This window comes from Columba livia, chromosome Z, assembly GCF_036013475.1.
Source record: "Columba livia isolate bColLiv1 breed racing homer chromosome Z, bColLiv1.pat.W.v2, whole genome shotgun sequence".
NCBI lineage: Eukaryota > Metazoa > Chordata > Aves > Columbiformes > Columbidae > Columba > Columba livia.
This window is the reverse complement of record NC_088642.1, coordinates 14625349-14638933: the sequence shown is the minus strand read 5'-3', so window position 1 is coordinate 14638933 and position 13585 is coordinate 14625349. Positions and strand designations below refer to the sequence as shown.

General features: G+C 40.5%; 1 long non-coding RNA gene across 1 annotated transcript in view; it reads left to right on the top strand.

Moving 5' to 3' along the window:
- The window catches only part of LOC110365781 (uncharacterized), a 142681-nt gene extending 132315 nt beyond the window's left edge, over positions 1-10366 (top strand). Inside the window, exon 3 of the long non-coding RNA XR_010469106.1 lies at positions 9585-10366. This is a non-coding gene — a long non-coding RNA (uncharacterized LOC110365781). The remainder of the gene's footprint in view (positions 1-9584) is intronic.
- Positions 10367-13585: the final 3219 nt, after the last annotated feature.

The following is a 13585-nucleotide window of genomic DNA, read 5'->3' as shown; positions in this document are numbered from 1 at the left end:
TCCATAGTTGCCCTCAGAAGGTCAGGGGACAAAAGGGAGAAAAGGAGGCAACTTTTCAGGGTTCGATCAGGCAGACCCCACTACCCACTGTCTAAGCCTTAACCTTCTGAAGCTAAGGGTGAAATCTTGGCAATGCTGAAATCAGAGGTAGTTTTACCATTGCCTCCTACTAGACCAGGATTTTAGGTTTTATTTTCAAAACAATATGTGCTGTTTTGCTTTTGTCACATGTATCTTAAACTCTTGTTGCTTTACAGTTGGAGAGATGATTTTATTCCCTGAGAAAAGAACACTGAACCAGATCTCCGTTGTTGGTCATCCTTGGCTATAGCACTGTTGAGCTCATTGGCTTTCTTCCAAGGTTTTGCCTACCCATTATCTTTTCCATGGACGATCTGAGGAATCTTTGTCATTCTCATTTAGGTTACCCATGAGTTTCCAGGATGCAGGTGAACTGCTTAATTGGAAACATCATCTGTCTCCTAACAACAAAAATTCTCCTGGCTTGAAAAAAAGGGTTTCTTCTTCAATAACGAAGCAGACAATTGCTGCAATAGTGTCTGCTTTCACATATGCTTTAATGAATCTGTTTAGATTGTGGTCAATGAATAAGATTCCTGCAAAGCAAAGAGGGTACTAATTAAAAGTTTGCTTTTTTGAAGTGAGTCTCCAAAATGTCTAGCTGTCTCCAGACTCTTTCAGCTATCAGATAATATAGGCAAAAGCTTTGTCTGAAACCAAGAAGAGAGAGCTGGAGTTCTTACCTCTGTCACTCTCCGCCTCTCTCTGTCTACACACACAAAGAACAAAGTTTAATAGATAGCATATGCTGTTAGCTGAGCCTTTGTTCCTGCCCCAGCAGAGCCAATGCACTGCCAAGTCTCACTGTGTTTCAGTGTGTCTCCCTGTTTTTGGCTTGAATTTCTTGCATTCTGAAGCAGTCTCACATAAAACTCTGAAGATTCACAGTACATTTGAATGGAAAATTTGAACCATCACTCAGAGAGTTTATTTTTCAAATCTTACTCCTTTCAGAGACCAAAACTTGGCTGGTTTGCCTACAGTTTGATAAGGATGGATGAGAGATGATTGAGACTCCTCCCTGTCTCCATACACAACCCTAAGCAATTAGAAATTGACGAGTCTCATGAAATTAATGAGTAAGCTGTAGAATCCCCTGCTTTTGTTTTTTGCAGTTTCTGTTGTTTTTTTAAACAATATTTCAGTATTAAAGACATTAGGCCTGCTGTCAAGCTTAGGATATTGTAAAAGTGTCTAGTCTGTGGTCTTAGAAAGATCTTAAGTATGTGGACAGATATGGCGTCTTTCTCTCAATGGCTGCATAATTCTTTAACCTGCCTCCTCCAGGGGAATTACCCAGGTGAAATATTGTCTGATTCTTCTATACTTGGCCTGTTATGCTGTTTCTTTCTTTTTTTTTTTTTTTTTTTGTGAAGTCCTGTCCTTTGATTCTCCCTGACTAATTGTTGAAAAATTACATGGACTTTTAGCTTTATGTCTCTTACTAGAGGTCATATTTATTATGTCATACTGTACTGATAAAACTCCATGAAATACTGTGAAAATGTGGAGGCTAGAGACTGTAACCTGGGATAGACTGGTCCTGAAAATCCTTAGGGTCTGCTTTTTATCTCCTCAGTGTTGAGGAGAAACATTTGTAACAGTATGGTTTGCTGATGAGCTTTTTTTATATCAGAGGTTTCCTACCTGGTGGAGAATCATGCTGCATGGTACATGCTGTTCGTAAAGTCTGTTTGAGACAGTCTGAGAAAGATTTTGTCTTGAATCTGATTAATGGAATATAGTTGAAAAGCTTCCAATAAACCTTTATCATTGTGAATTGTAGCTGGCACATCAAGTGGGTGCAAACTTACACATGGACGTGTCTAATGGCTTGGGAAATGCCCTGCTAGACTAGCAGGATTTTGCAGTCTAATGAATTATGTAGCTAAATGATCTTGAAATAATGTTAAGGAAACACAGTTGACAGAAGCTGAGAAAAAAAAAAGAAGAGAGACTCAAGGCTGGATTAGGCATTCCACCCCCAAGACATGACATTGCTCTGTGAAGAGTTACAAATATGCAGAGATTCAAGTAACAGTTTGTTTATTTTGTGTGTCCTGGACTCCAAAAGCACACTTGCTTTTATAAAACCAAAATTACAAGCCAGCTGAGTGAAAGTTAGAAACTGCACCAGTTACTAAGGACTGTTTTTTGAGATTCTTACGTCAACAATGAACCTGCTCATGCAAACCCATGAAGGCATGGGTTGCAGGTACTGGCAAATCACCTGAGCTTGATACTCTGTATTAATTAGGATGGTTCATAACCTCCTGATCTGGGGTCCTCTCCAGCCCCTCAGAAGGTAGTCTTGGGGCACACAAGCCATTTCTGCCTCTTCTTTCTTGGTGGCCCTGGGTAACAGTCTCCTCTCCACTTTTCCCCTCTCTGTGGACTTGGATTGCAGCATCTGCTTTGACTTCCGATCAGTGACAGGTCTGTGCACATCACCAATACAGCAGAGTAGAAACTGCTGCTACAGTTAACAAACGTGCAGCATGGATCACAGAGCAGTCTTGCCTAAGGTGTCAAATCCATACCTAGAAAAAAAATCATCATGATTCAAATATAAGGCCAGGTTCCATTGCATCTCCCTCCTTACCAGAACAAAAGTTAGGCTTGTGGCAGCAATGCTGGTAGCCTGAGTAAGTCAAGTTTATTTCTCTTTGCAAACCAGACCATTACCTGCACAAGGTCTCCTCAGGTGTGGCCCTCCCTGGCCACCTGCTTTTGGGACCAATGCTGTGTCCTGAGATTTTCCTGCAGAGCAAGAGTCAGAGCTTTGGTTCATGGCGGGCAGAATCAAGCCTAGCTTTGTTACTGTGGCATAGGAATGATTCATTGCCTTTGTGCCACAGCAAGCACGTGTGGGGAAACCTAATAAATACCCCTATTCAGCCAACATAATTGAGAGAATTAAGTTGGCTGGTGCTTGGATCAAAGCTCATTAGCCTTGCGTCTAACACTTGACAACCAGAGATATCAGAAAGGGTTTTTTTATGCCATTTTCTGCATGTGTTGCAGGGATTGTTTATGTGTAATGAGTTCATATCTTAGCAAAGAATGAGAAATAGCACTTTTGCCAGTTGTCAAGACCTATCTGAACATGAAGTTTATTTAAACACATTTTTTGCTATGAGCTCATATTAAATCTCAGCAGCTTTATCCATCCCTAATTTAGTTATATAGTCATTACATGGAAAATCCACTTCAGATAAAGCAAAGCATTTTCATCCTCTAGTTACACAAGTATCAGGTCACAGCAATAACGTGCAAATGTCAGATACATACTATGACACTGCAAGGTTAGCTTGTATGTGTTTTATACAAATAATAAGGAGCTTCTTTTGCACCACAATGTAATGAATGTGACATTGCATCAACAGGATGAAGGAGGTGGGCATGCCTAGTGAATGACCTGAACGGCTATAAAGTGTTTGACTGAGTGCCCCCAGTTTGATAAATGTCCCAAATGACTCCTTCCCTGTGGATGGCCTTCACTGACAGAAAAAGCAAAAGCACAACACAATATCTGGCGCAAACCTCCTGCAGTGTGTTTGTCCCTACCTCACTGAGCTTCAATCCTTTTCTGTGGATTCCCAACTCACCTCGTGTGAGAGGATGGTGTAAATAAGCCACACCTGCTAGAGTATTTTAGCCATCTAGCCTTTCATTTCCATACCTGCAGCCAAACCACTCACACACACCTCATCACTTTCCTATTCAGCTACTGCAATCCTTCTCACAGGACCGCTTTCTCCCATTGCTGGACTGTCAGGATGCTGCTGCCAAAGCCATCTTTCTTATTCTGGCTGTGGCATCTCCCTCTCTAAATACTGGCCTGTTTCCTCAGTAGGCTCTAAAGAGGTCTAATGTCCTAGTCTTGAAGACATTGTGCTGTGCAGCTCCTCTTGCTAAACCTAACCTAGTTTCTCTACCCTGTTATTTCCGCTCAGACATGCTGGCTACCTCCCTTTTTCCACAAAAGCCTTCATCCCCTCTTTCCCTGTCCTCACCAAAGCTGCTCTTACAGCCACCTCCTTCTGGTGCTATTGGCATTCAAGCTGGCAAAGACAAACAAAGAGCCATACATGTGCCTTGCTATTGCTGTTCTTGGTATTGTCATCTTGTGCTTTCTCTCCCCCATCTAGTCTGCCTGCCTGTGACCTTCACTGGCTGACTATATGCTAGACACATGCATTCGTCTGAGGAGATAGGCAATATCCTCCAGTCTGTCACATTCACTAGCCAGACTCCCATAGGAGAATTCCCATCATTCAGCAATATTATCCTACAGTACAGAGTTCCAGCATTAGACATTTTGGAGACACACGAGCAGATATACGCAGAAGGTTCTTTTAAACTGTTATATTAGAGTCCTGTTAGCTGAAAACCTCAAGTAAATAGTAAAGCAGCTAATTTAACACAAATCAAATTTTGTTATAACAGTGGATCAGAAAATATCATCCTTTGAATCCATAGAAATTAATCTTGATTTTTTTTCTGGAGTAATATAAAACAAAACAAAACACAAATACGGTCAAATAAGTATTGCCATCTGGATCCACCATGTGAGTATGTTGAACTTCAGTGAAGATGTGTCTTTGACACAAGAATTTAAGAGTATAAATGCCAACTGACCATTAGCAAAACCAGGATGATTACAATTCTATCTTCACTTGTCTCTGCAGTCCAGTTTAGAAAAAAACACTAGTTGTGCCAAGCAGAAAGCAAGGGAATAGTAAGCTGCAGTCTGCAGCTGCAGTGAAAGACAGTGTTCTCACTACACTGACCATAATCAAGGCCATCAATCACTTCTCTAATGTATTCTTCCTGGCTCCAGCCACATCCATATTTACCAGTTCAATCAAAATCTGCCTTTTGTTTCCATTTTCCACCCTCAGTGGCTTGAAGAAAACAGAATAAAAAAGCAGCAAAAGTCTAATAATTTGTAACATGTATTCTTACTCCACACAATGAGATCACTCTGAGTGAGCTGTTCCAGTCTCCTGGCTGAAGATCCCAGGCAAGAGGTGGGCTCAGGCCCTTCATTATTCAGTCCATACATTTGTTGCTGTAAAATGCATCTACTTCATCTGTTTTGTGTGTGTGTGTGTGCGTGCCATGGAAATGGCACATAGAGGAAAGTGTTTACACAGTACCAATGTGACAGTCTTACCCATGACCTCACAGAGGCAGGGAAATTAACTTATTCCTGTTTGTACATGGACATACCTGCATTAGCCTTCATGGTATGTGTGCCTAATCCACAGTTCTGTCTATAACTTGATACAGAAAAGCTACTTTGTGAAATCAGGAGAATCCCAGCAGATCAAGTCCTGTGTTTTAGTCGTGGCACCCCTTTCCCTGAAGGCCACCACCAAAAAGGGCTGAAATTCAGTGGATGTGCTGTAAAAAACCTGTTGTGAGCTGCAAGGCGGACAGTTTCCCTCCCTAAACACAGGAACAGACCCCCACAGGAAGGGGGTAGTAACACAGACTTCCCAGAGTACTTCTTCCCTTTCCAGACATCAGTCTTACATGAACTCAGCAGGTCTCCTAGATCCTCACTTAAACAGAGGGCCACGAAGGCCAAGTCTGTTGTCTGAAGGACCGTCAGCATCCAGGCAAGGTCAGGCTTCTTAGGAGCATCATGAGCATGTATCTCAGCGATTACTTGGTCCACACACTATTAAAATTTCTCTGCATATAAGACCTCCTATTCACTGCCCCAACATATTTGCAGCAACATAAAAATCATGGTGTTATAACATTTTTCATCCGCAAAGGCATGTTTAAATAGTTTTGAGCCTTTAATTATACACATTGAAACTAATTTTCCATCTCAGACCGTCATGCTTCTCAAAACATCCCTATTACTTTATGTTGTGTCTTCCCAACCCATCATTTTTGGTATCTGACCATCTTCTGGGTGGCCTGCGTTAAGGCGCTCCTTCTTTGTATGAGTTTGCTTCTGTATCTCTAAGTTAGACTAGTAGTATTTACCAGCTTGGTTGTGGTTCTTTTTCACCAAGCACTGCAGAGGGGTAAAGGACTATGGAAAAATTAAATGCTACTGCCTTTACACAAGCTGTATTTTTCAAATTCTGTCGGCAGGGCTGATTTTTGAGGCAGTCTCAGATCAGAACCTAAGCCTTTTCAAATACCTTCAGATTATTTCTATTTTTGTGCAGCACATATATTTTTTCTCATTAGCAGTAAGTTCTAAACCAGAGCTATCCACTTGGTAGTGGTTGGCAGGAGTTCAGCATTCCAATGTAAAATGATCTTTTTTTGTCTGCCAATAATGCAATATTAACAAATTTCTCTTGATATTTATCTGTTGTTATGTCTGTTGTTAGACTGTATAAAGAAAACAAAACTTGGAACGCTGCGGCAAGCATTGTTTTAATATATCTGATATGGCACTGAAGACCTTTCTTCAGGAATTAGCAGTTTTAAGGTAGTGCAGAATCATATCATGTAAGAAGTTCTGTTGCATGTTTTTAATCACTGGCCTTTTCAAGATGCACTTTCTATCATGGTCCCAAGAGGTCAGATTTCGTTCCTGTTAGTTTGACATGTTATTTATGGTAGGTTTAAGATAAGATGCAGGACTAGCTGAACCAGCTATGAAGAAATCCGTATCACATCCAATATTTAAATTCTAACAGTAACAATATTTGGGGTATCTATCTCTTTTAGCACTCACAGCATTGTCTCCACATATCAGTGCTGAACAAAAAGAGTGAAGAATTGCATCGTTTGTCAAACCTCATGCTTAGCACTTAGACCCCAGATAGAGATGTGAATGGCCAGTAAGGTCTTAGGTTAAGATAAAATGAAAACAATTGAAATCAGGCTTGAATTTGCACAGTCAAAACACAGGCAGCTCAAACTAGCCATTATCAGCCTGATAATTAAGAGATAAGATCTTATCCAAGGCAAGGAAAAGGCAGGCTTAGTTGAAAGCAGTGGCTTTATAGAAAATTATTGAACCAGGATTTCAGAATTTGGTTTTCTTCTCAAATACACAACTCCTCTCTGCAAGAGCAGCTACAGATCTCTTTCTTGCCTTCTTATAAAATTTTACTGACAGGTATTTGTTTGGGCCAGGGTACTGCATGGTTTCCAAAAACAATCAGAGTATGAAGAGAAGCACACAAAAGGCAAGAGTGACATAGCATCAATTTACTAGCTACAACTTGATCGGATCAGTGGGCTGGAGCTGAAAAGGAATTGTGGTTTTTATCCAGATTGATGACTATTTTTATTGCAATATTGATAATCAGCAGAGACTTAGTAATAGTTGTAACAGATGTGGCCTCCCTAACGCTGCACATAGAGGTCCTCTCGCCTAAGAGGGAATAGTAATTATCCACTGTTTTTCAAAATCCCAGCCTGCAATTGAGTTGTCACAGTCTCCCAGACACTGCTCCAGGCACTGCAGATGGTACCAGCTGACACACTTGGGGCATGTCATTATAAGCATGTGTAAACCACATGATTTTGACTACTTTCCTGATAGCTAATGCGTGACAGTGTGTCAAAGACAGACGCCTTTCGGGAGGAAATATGGGCTCCACAGAGCTGCAGTATGATTGAGGAGAGTGTTCACATGAGGACACATCTGAAAGAAATTGCTAGCATGAGTTACAGCAGGGAACGATCAGCTTCTGTAACAAAATGCATGTTTCCAGCCTGAAGTATCCAAATTGTTCTTATACGAGGCCCAAGTCAATGCTATCGAAGACCTTTTCTGTTTATTTTTAATGCTTCATCTATTGGATTTGCTGAAGAACATTGCTTAAGCTGAGAGTGAATGAATTAGCAAATACATTTAGCAGCCCATTACAAATGATTTGCATACCAGGGGAATAATAGGTTTGAGCAGCTAATGAAAAGAAAACAATTGCAAATGTTCACTTGGAATTTACAACACACTGGTTTTAGATAATTCAGTTTGAGGCAATTGATTTCCTAAGTCTGACAGTAACATAAATCATAGCTTGAAGCTCACTGCAAGTAAAATTAGGTCAGACTAGGAAACAGGAAATACAGTAAGTGTCGTAGCACACAATCTTTTAGAAAAACATCTTCAAAGTAATTTACACTAGGTAGAAATTAACAACTGGTGCTGAATCACTGACAGTAGCTATGCAAGTCTGCATGAAGAGGCGCTGAACACAAAAATGACTCCACAAAACTGTATTTCACCTTCCTTTCTCTTCACAAACTATTTGTAAGTCGTATCAAATTCAGCCTTTTTTGTTTTAATTGTTCACACTACTTCTGGCAAATCAGTTTGTCTATGCAAACTTCATATGAAGAGTTCACAGAAGGAAAAGAAAAAAAAAAGGCAGCAATATGAAAAATATGCTGCATTGCATTTTCATACTGTGGATGGTTTGGAGAGGTGGTTGCTTGACAAGAGTATATAAGCAGTTTCTGTGAAAACTGTGTTCAGGTCCTAATATTACTGTGATTAAAATAATATGCAAATAAACTAGGTACGTGCATTTTGTGGTTCTGTGAACTGAAGGATTCAAGTGGAATCAGCGAGCAAAGGTGTTATATCTGTACATAAACTTAATTGGTATCTGATCTCTTGCAAACCTTTAATTGTACAAGATTAGAAGTAATGCTTAAAAAAACTTCTACTTGTGAGATGTCAGAGACTGAAAGATAAAAGGAAAGTGAGCTTGGAAAGATCAGGACCTTGGCCAAATTAGCCATCAATTCTGTGCCCCACTGGCTGCTTTTCTGGTTTTATCCTGAATTTTCATTCCTGTTTAGTTCGGAGTTCAGTGTGAATAAGACCTGCTTTTGATAGCCTCCATGCCAGCTACATAAGCAAATGCATCACCTACTAGAATTTAACAAAAATATAAGTTGCCTCATAAGAAGTGCTACAAAAAACACTGGGCCACACCTTAGTTTGCCTTATATTCTGGGTAATCCTATAGACATTTAAGGGCTTTCCTGTATATGAAACCTGTGTTGGATTAGTTTATTATACAAATTGGTTAGAAAAAGGATGGGAGTAGTTAATTAGCGTAACTGTTATAAGCATGAATTAGACACTGTATGACTGAGAAAACTCTAAGACAGATGAAGGACCTCTTTGATTAGATTTGATCCTTTTTTGGTTTTTTACATGCCAGCTTCAAAGCTCCGGCTTCTGCTCTCCAGCTGGAGTATAAGAGACCTGTGAATCAGGAACCCTCTCAGGATCAGGGTCCAGGTCTCTTGTCAGTCAAGAGGCCGTGCCTTACACCACTGGTGACAGGAGGGGGTGAACCCATCACCTTCTCTTTCACAGTTATTCTGCTCTTTACAAAGAGGTATTCACTCATGGAAAAACGGACTCATTTCTGTTGAATCCCCTACCTGCTCTTAAAAAGCAGAAAGCAGTCGCTCCAATGACCACAATAACTTCAGATTACTAATTATTTTGAACTTCATATTTATGCATGGAAAATCGATGTCCATTTCTTTTTCAGGTACAGGCTGTCCTTCAAAGGTGCTGATTATGACTTGTTTGGAAACAGACCACTGTCAACAGTACGTGAGCTTGCCATGAAGATGATGGGCATCTAGAAAGAGCTGCGGAAATACTGCATCTTTTGGTTTTCACCATACAGACTGTCACTTTGTGATCTCTGGCTTTTTTAGACTCTTAAGTCCTTGTCGTTATTTCAATGTTTCAGGTTTTCTGTTTGATCTCAAACAATAAATCACAGTGAGCAGCCATTTCACAGTAGAGTGCTCTTCAAGTGAGGCCACTATGCTGGGATGAAGTATGTGGTATGAAGTGGGCTATCATTATTTCTCAATTTACTGGACATGAGAAGCAAGTATAGTTTAAGGTCTGTGGTACTGCATCTGAATCTGAAGAAACATTTCCTGAATTTTGGGTAACTTTTGCTTCCCTTCGTTGCACTCTGATCTTGCTGTCTTTAATCGTATCATTTACAGGTTTACCATGTCCGAAGTCCTTATTGTTTTTTAACATCTCCCATTTGTAAGGTGACCCACACTTTGATGATTGAGGCTGAAAAGGATTGAGATCCAAATTATTTCCCATTACAATTAGTTAAGCCAGTAATCTTTTCAAAACCACCACAGTGGCTTGCTCATGATGTTTTAAAGCTAAAACCTTGTCTCTTAAGGTCACTCTGAACTTCAATTCACTGTCCATAGTGAAATTCAGATCTAAAATTTCCCTGTTTTGAGGTCCGATAAAACCAAAAAAAAAATCAGGTGTCTTCACCTCATATAGAGATTCACACATAGAATTTAAAATATATATATATATATATATTTCTCTTCATTCTTGCCTAATATGATGAGCATTAATAGTAATGTGAGAGAAGGATATTCAAGACTTCCATTTGAAGCTGCAGTGGGAATTTCACTTAGTCCGAAGTGAATTACTCAAGCTAATACAGGATTTTGTCTCAGTCAGGCTCTGCATATGATGGATCACCATAACAATCACGAGTTCCCAAATCTCAGCTTCTGTCTCCAGTGAAAGTCCTTGTCTCTTGAAAGATTAAGAATTAACAATATTTCTTTACGTACATGTGGAAAAAATCCAGCACTCTAATATGCATGTGTGCCTATTTTGAATCCTACTGTGTACATGACTTTTAAATGACTTCGTTTCTAAGCAAATCATTTATCCATGCCTGTACATCTGGATAATCCTGTCTTTACATAGCCCTGTGAGTATACACATGTATATGACCCTTTCCTGCACTATATATCTGTTATTTCACACTCTGGCAAAACAATATGTTGAGATGCAAAATGATAAGTAATTGCACAGTTTAATATGAAACCTGAATTTTTAGTTCTTTATTTTATTCTGTCAGATAGTCCTGAGACAACAACACAGCAGGATGGCCAAAGACTATGGTCTTCATTTTACAGCTTTTTGTGATATACATAAATCTCAGTATGATGCTGAAGTCACTTTGCATTTCGGGTGTGAAAATAACACTTTTTTTTATTATCCTTTTGTTTATGTTGCATATTCTATGATTGTAGGAGCTCTGTCACAGAAACACTATTGTAATTGGACAGTGCTGAGAGACTTTTTTCCTGGAAGCAGCAATTAAGCATCAAGTTCTGTTCCCATGCAAGGATCAGCAGGTTACAGCAAAATCTTCACAGAGTTTTGGTGGGATAACAAGCTGGGGGCTGGCAGGAACTCCTAAGCCAGAGGCTCAACTCCTGAGACCTCTTCCCACCAAGAAGTAAGACTAAAACAGAGAGATTCATAATTAGAAGAGTCAGAAGCAGAGAACAGAAACTAAATCTATTGGAAATTAGTCTTACATCTTTGCTCATAATAGAAAATATTTCCCAGAAGGTACACTGTCAGCAATGCAACACTGTCAAATAAGAACAAGCTTTAGCTCAGAAGGAAAAAGGAAACTTTTCTAAACAGACTAAGTCAGTTTAGGTAGTCTGTTATCTGTCTTTGTTGAGGTAGCTGACTGACTAAGAGGTCAGGGTGTGAAGATGTTCAGACTATTGTGATGCTTTGGACAGATTTATGCACCTACTACAGTATTTAAGTCCAGAACAACAGTGAGCAGTTCATCCCTCATACACTCCAGAACTGCCAAACCTGGACTTCTTACACAGGCACTGAGAAAAGCAAGTCTTTTGTGGGAAATCAGATCCCATCACTCTCTGAAAAGCAGAGTGGCTGCACATTGGAAAGTTTGTGTTAATTTTCTTTGGGATTTTACAGTACTACAAAACAGTAGGACAGTGGACAGTGGGATCGTGTGCACCTTCAGTAAGTTTGGTGACAACACCAAGCTGTGTGGTGGGACAGACACACTGGAGGGAAGGGATGTCATCTAGAGGGACCTTGACAAGCTGGAGAGGTGACCTTGTGCAAACCTGATGAAGTTCAACAAAGCCAAGTGCAAATTCCTGTACATGGGTTGGGGCAACCCCAAGCACATATACAGGCTGAGTGGAGAACGAATTGAGAGCAGCCCTGAGGAGAAGGACTTCGTGCTGTTGGTTGGTGAGAAACTCAACATGACCCAGCGATGTGCACTTGCCAACTGTATCCTGGGCTGCATCAAAAGCAGCCTGGCCAGCAGGTTGAGGGAGGTGATTCTGCCCCTCTACTCCACTCCCCCGAGACCCTACCTGGAGTCCTCAGTACGAGACAGACATGGGCCTGTTGGAGAGGGTCCAGAGGAGGTCACAAAAATAATCAAAGGGATGGAACACTTTTCCTGTGAAGAAAGGCTGAGTTGAGGTTGTTCAGCCTGGAGAAGAGAAGGCTCCAGGGAGACCTTATAGCAGCCTTCCAGCATCTAAAGGGGACCTACAAGAAAGCTGTAGAGGGTCTTTTTACAAGACATGTAGAGATAGGACAAGGGGTAACGGTTTTCAACTGAAAGGGGATAGATTTAGATTAGATATAAAGAAGAAGTTATTCATCACAAGGGTGGTGAGACACAGGAACAGGCTGCCCAGAGAAGTTGTGGATGCCTCATCCCTGGAAGTGTTCAAGGTCAGGTTGGACGGAGCTTTGAGCAACTTGGTGTAGTGGAAGGTGCCCTTGACCACAGAGGGCAGGCTGGAACTAGATGATCTTTAAGGTCCCTTTACAACCCAAACCATTCTCTGATTCTAAGATTCTGTGATAATTGCCTAAGTTATTAAATTAACCCTGAAATGAAACTTCAGAAGGAATTTGTGACATGGTGATGATCACATGATTTGTCTCATGGTGCATGAAGGAACACACTTCTTGGGCAAGAATGATGTTTTGTCTTTTAGCAAGCTGCTTCATCAACCTAATCCGTGTAGGTTGATATGGCTAATTTGTGGATACAGACACATAGGTTTTAGGTTAAAAAGAGACTGTATGAATAGAGCATCAAAATATCCTCTACTAACAGTCAGTGTGGGGGCTTTTATCCCACAGTGAAAGACAGATAATTGCAGGTTTCTTATCTTTCAGTCAAAGAGAAGCATGGTTCCCTCATATTTGAGGAGCAAGAGCTGGTACACAAGCAATTATAGTGGGTCAGCAGATACACTGTAAGTTCACCTTCTAACTTGCCCTGCAATGACTCATTCATGCGCCTACATCTTGTGTTTTTACCAAAGCCCTTCAGCTCGCTTTAGCTCTTCTGTGTCAGTTCCTGCTACTGTTAAAGCCTGTCTCCAATGTTAAAGGCTGAGCTGCTATAGAGGTCTACTACTGTAGCCTTCAGCAGCATCAGCTGGGAGCCAGATCCAGCAAGACCAGCAGATATAATTCTAAGACCTTGGTGGGCATGGCTAGTAGACAGGTTTGGCAATTTCCAATGTTCTCATATTTCACTTTTTATAAAGTGTTTCCTTTTCCTCTTTAACAATATTCCCTTATTGATTTATTCCTTCTTTGCCTAAGGAAGAAAACTAAGAATTCTTACTCTTTATGTCCTGCTGGAAAACATTGGAGCAACCATCTATTCAACTT